Raw genomic sequence first — 6074 nt, 5'->3', positions numbered from 1 at the left:
AATGTGTACATCTTTTGGAAAAGCAAAGCGCACAAAACTAGTGAAAACAGCCGATCTACAAGCACACAACGCCTCGCTGCTGTTTTCACTAGTTTAGTACTTTTTTTTCTTTTTTTTTTAGTTTACTGATTATATTGTTTTTGTAGATTGATATTCATATACATTTGTTTATTGTTGTTGATGCTCTGAAATATTATCTTGTTTATCATAGTGATGTATTATCTGCTTATTGTAAGTCGCTTTGGATTAAAAGCGTCTGCTAAATGCCTAAACTGTAAACTGTATAGATGATAAACACAACACAAACGATTTTGGACAAGGTTTGCACCCGACAACGACGATATGCTATAAATATAAGGTAATAGGAGTGAACATTATAATGTAGGGGTGCCTCGGATTAAAAAAAGAAAAATTATTGGCTGCCCTGAGACAAAAAAGTTTGGGAACCCCTGGTCTAGAGCATTGCAACGTGGACAGACTGCCTCCCGCGTGTTAACGGCTGATACCGACAGTAAGCCGACCCCAACCTACTTGTCATCTACGACAGGGGTTACCAAACTTTTTTGTCTCAGGGCACCCCATAAATATTTGTTTTAATCCGAGGCACCCCTACATTATAATTTTCACTCCCAGCACCTTATACTGTACTTATAGCATATCGTCGTTGTCGGGTGGAAACTTGTATGTCCAAAACCTTTCTATTTCTATTTATCATCTAAAATAATGTACTAAACTAGTGAAAACAGCAGATCTACAAGCAGGCGTTGTGTGCTTGTAGATCTGCTGTTTTCACTTTGTGTGACGGTCTTGTATGATGAAGCAGGGCTTTGCTTTACCAAAAGACGTACACATTTGAAACTTGGAGATACAAGGTTTCTGCCCGACAGTGACGATATTTGAGTGATTATGTTGCGAGGAAAACGTTGAGATAATAACCATTTTGGTTAGAACTGACTGAAAATAACCTTGCACTTCAAGTTTAAAATGATACTAATATTTTTTCAAGTGTCCAAATGAATTCCAAATATTATCAAATGATCTCGCGGGCACCCCTGGACTGCCGTCACGGCACCCCAGGGTGCCCCGTCACCCACTTTGAAAACCCCTGATCTACGGTACCTACCAATCTGAAAAGAGGGAAAAGAAGCTAAACTGTGGTTGTTGTTCTTCAGGGTCGTGGGCTGCGTTTCCTCCTCCCCTGCTGTTGAACTGAGCTCAACGGTTTCCTGTTTTTCTCGACTGTTTTCATTCCAGTGAGCTCAGACCGAGGCCTGCGTAGGAGGAGGAGGAGGAGGAGGAGGAGGAGGAGGAGGAGGGTTATTCACCTTCCTCATGCTCTGCTGCCTCTCAGGCCTTCTCAAGTCTCTGTCCTCAAACTCCCGTCTCAACATAATTGGTCCCAGCGAGGATCTGTGGTTAAAATCTAAGTATAAACGAGGCATAAAAACAGCTAAATTAAAGCATTGCCTTTTCTTACTCTCTCCGTTTTTGGATTAGTATTACATTTTATTTCACGAACAACATCTGTCTCAACATCTGAGGTAGACTTCGCTGCTCTTGTAATTTATATTATTAGTTTAAATTTATATTAACACATTTAGCTGGCGACCCCCTGGAACCCCCCTCAGGGACCCCCTGATGGTCCCCAGACCCCACTTTGAGAAGCTCTCACTGTCCTAATAAAACTCTCTGTATCCCCCACTGAGCGTATGCTTGTTATGTTAAATACTGAATGAAACTGTCCCTGTGTCACCACTGACTGACCGTATGCTTGTTATGTTAAATACTAATACTAAATACTGAATGAAACTGTCCCTGTGTCACCACTGACTGACCGTATGCTTGTTATGTTAAAGGACAACTTAGTTTTTTTCATATTTTAGATTGTAACTAGAGAAAAGAAACAGTGAGTGTTAAAATGTTTTCATTTGCTTCGTTTTATTGTTTTATCGCATTTACCGTGCTAAAATGTGGGGCATGCGTACACATGGGGGCATGCGTATCAGGCGCGGTTCTAGCCCTGAGCAGTAGGGGGTGCTACAGGGAAATTGGCGGTTTTTCGCGGATTTGAACGCGTTTTATTCGGATTTCCACGGTTTATTTCTTTGCTAAACAATCGGGAACGGGACACTACACTTTCCCTTTGCCTCTCAGTCTCCACATGCACCAGCCAGCAAGATAGTCTATACTATACCGCAGTTTTATTAATTTATTTTTTAAGTTTTGCAGCCATTTTGCCCTATTCACCTCTCCCAGTCCCCACCCACCCCTTAGGTTAAGCAAAACAACTGATGATTTAAGTAACATTTGTCTCAGCGGACAACTTTTGACATCAAGAAAAGAGTTAGGCAAGCTGCAGCAGCAGTCAAGTGTACTCACCATTCAGAAGAATTAGATTCCAAAACCAGAAGCAACAATCAACAGCAGAGTAGCATATTTTATCCTGTTTATCCATTTTTTTGTCACAGTTTTTGGAAAAAGATTGATGAAAACAAAGCCCCTCTCTCTTAACAACACAAACATGTTGCATGCAGTGGTCCCAGACCAGTTCACTTCCTGTTGTTGCTCATAAACCCGCCCACTCGCTTTAGGTAAATTTTGCCCCAACTGAGAGCAGGGAATCAGGTATGCAGTGAGTGAGTGACACTCGCTTTTGGATGGTTGCTGCTTTTCTAACTTATCAGCAGAGTTCACTGCTCAGATTATGCCTTAGTCAGTCATAATAACTCATTTAAAATATAACAGGTTTATACACTATTTGATTTCTTTTACATATTAACATGGTTCACTACGTTGTGGTTAAAGCAACAATATATATACACTATAATATCACCACATGTCAAATACTATACTTAAGTTAGCCATCAATCCCCTCCCCACCACTGCACTATAGTCACTAAGCTCCTCATCCCACTGCTGTTATGAGCCTAGACTAGTATCACTAGTGAGTAGAGTAGTTGAGATGTCTGTCTAAATGACATTCATCTCAGTGGTCTGTTGTATGTGTATGTGCAGATTTTGTCCGAGTTGAGGGCTTCCCAAAGAATCTTTCCATGCCTCGATGCCGCCCGGCTGGTATGTATGTATCTGTCTGTGTGTGTGTGTTGTGTTGTGTGCGAGTCGTGTTGACGCTTCAAGGGACTTGAAATATTCTTCTCTGCTTTTTATTGCCTCGGGGCATGCCGACGCCTCCTGTTGTTTAGGAGTAGTACTGCACTTGGTTATCACACTTTTCTCCGTCTGACCGTCTCGTCTCTCTCCCGATTTTGCAAGCCCCGATCAGGAAAATACTGGATCCGGAAAATACTGGTGCTAGTCAGGAAAATACTGGTGCTTAAGCACCAAAAGCTTCCGCGTAGAACCGCCACTGATGCGTATACAAGTGGCTAAATATGTCTTTTTAGACACAGTAAGCCAGCAGTTTCTTTATTGCTATTTACAGTAACACTGTCTTCTAGACCCCATAAGTCACATCCAACCATGAAAGGCTGCGTTGTATCTTGGGAATGGGCTTATTCTGTGTAAAATGACATATTTAGCCAGTTGTAAGCATGCCCCCAACCACTGAAATAAGAATCTCTAAAACAATAGAAAGAAGTAAATGAAATAATTTTAACACTCATCTTTTAAATTCTTCAATTACAATCTAAAATATGAACCCTTGTTGTAAAAAACGAAAGTTGTCCTTTAAATACTAATACTAAATACTGAATAAAACTGTCCCTGTGTCACCACTGACTGACCGTATGCTTGTGGGTTCCTTCCTGTGTTTAAATACTGATACCAGATAGTAAATGAAACGGTCCCTGTGCTTGTTGTTGTGTTTAAACAGTGTTTCCCGTTTCCCATGTCCCAGATTGGGGCAAGAATGGAGCACTCTGACCTGACATTTAGTTCTCCTACAGTACATGATCCCCTTTGACCAAGATAGACCATCTGCATGGCTACAGTATGTCTTCACTGCAGCTATTTATGTTGCTCAACATTTTAAGATGCTGAAATCCCGTAATATGTTGAATATCACTTTTCCCTAACATTTACCAGTAAGACTCCCTAATCGGGAGATAAGCGACCGTCGCTTATCTATTTGAATACACAAATAGGCCAAAATTGTGTTTTTCAAAAATCGTCCAGATGGTGGCGCTAGATGGGACAGATGTGTTTTGATTACGTAACTGTAGAGATACGGTGTACCGGTTTGCATGATTTTGGGGCAAATTCTGTAAGAGCACTGTCCAAAAATTTGTTTTTCAAAAATCGTCCAGATGGTGGCGCTAGATGGGACCGATGCGTTTTGATGACATGACTGTAGAGATACTGTGTACCGTTTTTGTGATTTTAGGGCAAAAGATATGAGTAGGCGAACAGTCGCAATAAAATCACATGGTGCAAGGTAAAGGTCATGGATGAACGTATAAAATGAGCACTGGGTATAAAATAGGGCATTAACGACTTGTGATTTTTTTCAAGTCAACTCGACTCAGTAAAAAGTTGAAGAGTTGAAGTCGACTTTATCGTTTGATGATGTCATCACATCACACACGACCCCCCCAGTAATTATTTTGGGGGGTCCCCAGATGATTAACTTAATGTGAAACATTGTTTTCTCACTCAACTGTAAACAAACCAACATAACGTTTAAGTGTATAGAGGGTATCTTCACATTTATAAAGTGCTAATTTAAGGACTTTTTTAATAGCTCTAAAATGACAAATTAAACATTGGCCAAATTGTCAAATATATAGAGGCAGAAATTGTGAGAATAGCCGATCTACATGCTCACAACGCCTCGCAACGTGAGGCGTTGTGAGCATGTAGATCTGCTATTTTCACAATAGATTTTTTTTTCAACTTCGACTTTCGACTTGTGTAATGTCGACTTTTTCGTTAATGCCCTAGTATAATATCATAGACTTCATATAGTTTTACGTATGTATTATTAGTAATGGTGTTTTGACTTGCAGCCCATTAGTTTCATATCCTGGTGAAAAGGTTTGATAAAGTCGTCTGAGGTGTCCATTAATGTCTTATTTATGACCGTTATAATCAATATGAAAATATACAGCTTTCATTGAATGATTGAATCATAGTCTATTAACATGTCTGATAAGTGGACAGTTACAGACTTAATCATTTTTATGGAGCGTAATTTTGCTGAAATCCGCAAATGGTAAGAAACCACTCCATTCCCATTGAAAAGCAGTATCGACATTCAAAGTCAGAGAAGGTCATACAAATAGGGAAAACAAGTAAGCCATTTACCATGAGAGGGAGTGGGTTGTTGGCTGATTTACCACTGTTTCAGGGTTGGGTTATAGAAATCCTACTTAATTTATGGACTCCATAGCAGCGGAATTGAAACTCTCAAAAGATAAGCAAAACCTTGACTCAGAAACGATGTTAAAAGATAATAGAAAATATGTATTTACAGCGCTGTAACAGTCACACAACATACACGTCATACATCCTACACCAAGACACAGACGAGACAGACTGACTTGCTCTACGCTGATTCTCAGTTCATAATTGGCTAAGCAAAAACAATAACACAGGGGTGCCCACACTTTTTTGACGTGAGATCTACTTTTAAAATGACTGGCTCAACATGATCTACCCATACAAAATGTTTTAGCTGAGGGCCTGAGGGGGCCTTTGGAATAGCAGCACTGGCGTTACATTTTAGACAAACACACTTACTGTAAGGGGGAAATAAATGGGAAATACTGGGGGAAATGTCTTCATCCCATTCTGTATGGAAGTGGTAGGTTTTGGGGTTCTTTGTATTGCTACTGACTCTTGAACAAAACATTGCATTGGAGGTTTGCCTACTTTAGAAGCCATGAAGGGAGCTGACAGGCCCTTCTTGATGTCATATTGACATATTGTTTTTATATTTTAATTATATATTTTTAGAGGCATGTCATGTGGTCTACCTGCACACGCTTGGTGATCTACTGGTAGATCGCGATCTACCTTTTGGGCACCCCTAATAACACATTCCTCTCAGAGCTTGTTAAAAAGCCAAGAACTCCTTATCTCCTTCACACGGACATAAAACAAATGGACCACTGACC

This window comes from Nannobrachium achirus, assembly GCF_963921795.1.
Source record: "Nannobrachium achirus genome assembly, chromosome: 2".
In the NCBI taxonomy this organism is placed as follows: domain Eukaryota; kingdom Metazoa; phylum Chordata; class Actinopteri; order Myctophiformes; family Myctophidae; genus Nannobrachium; species Nannobrachium achirus.
This window is presented reverse-complemented; position numbering follows the sequence as displayed.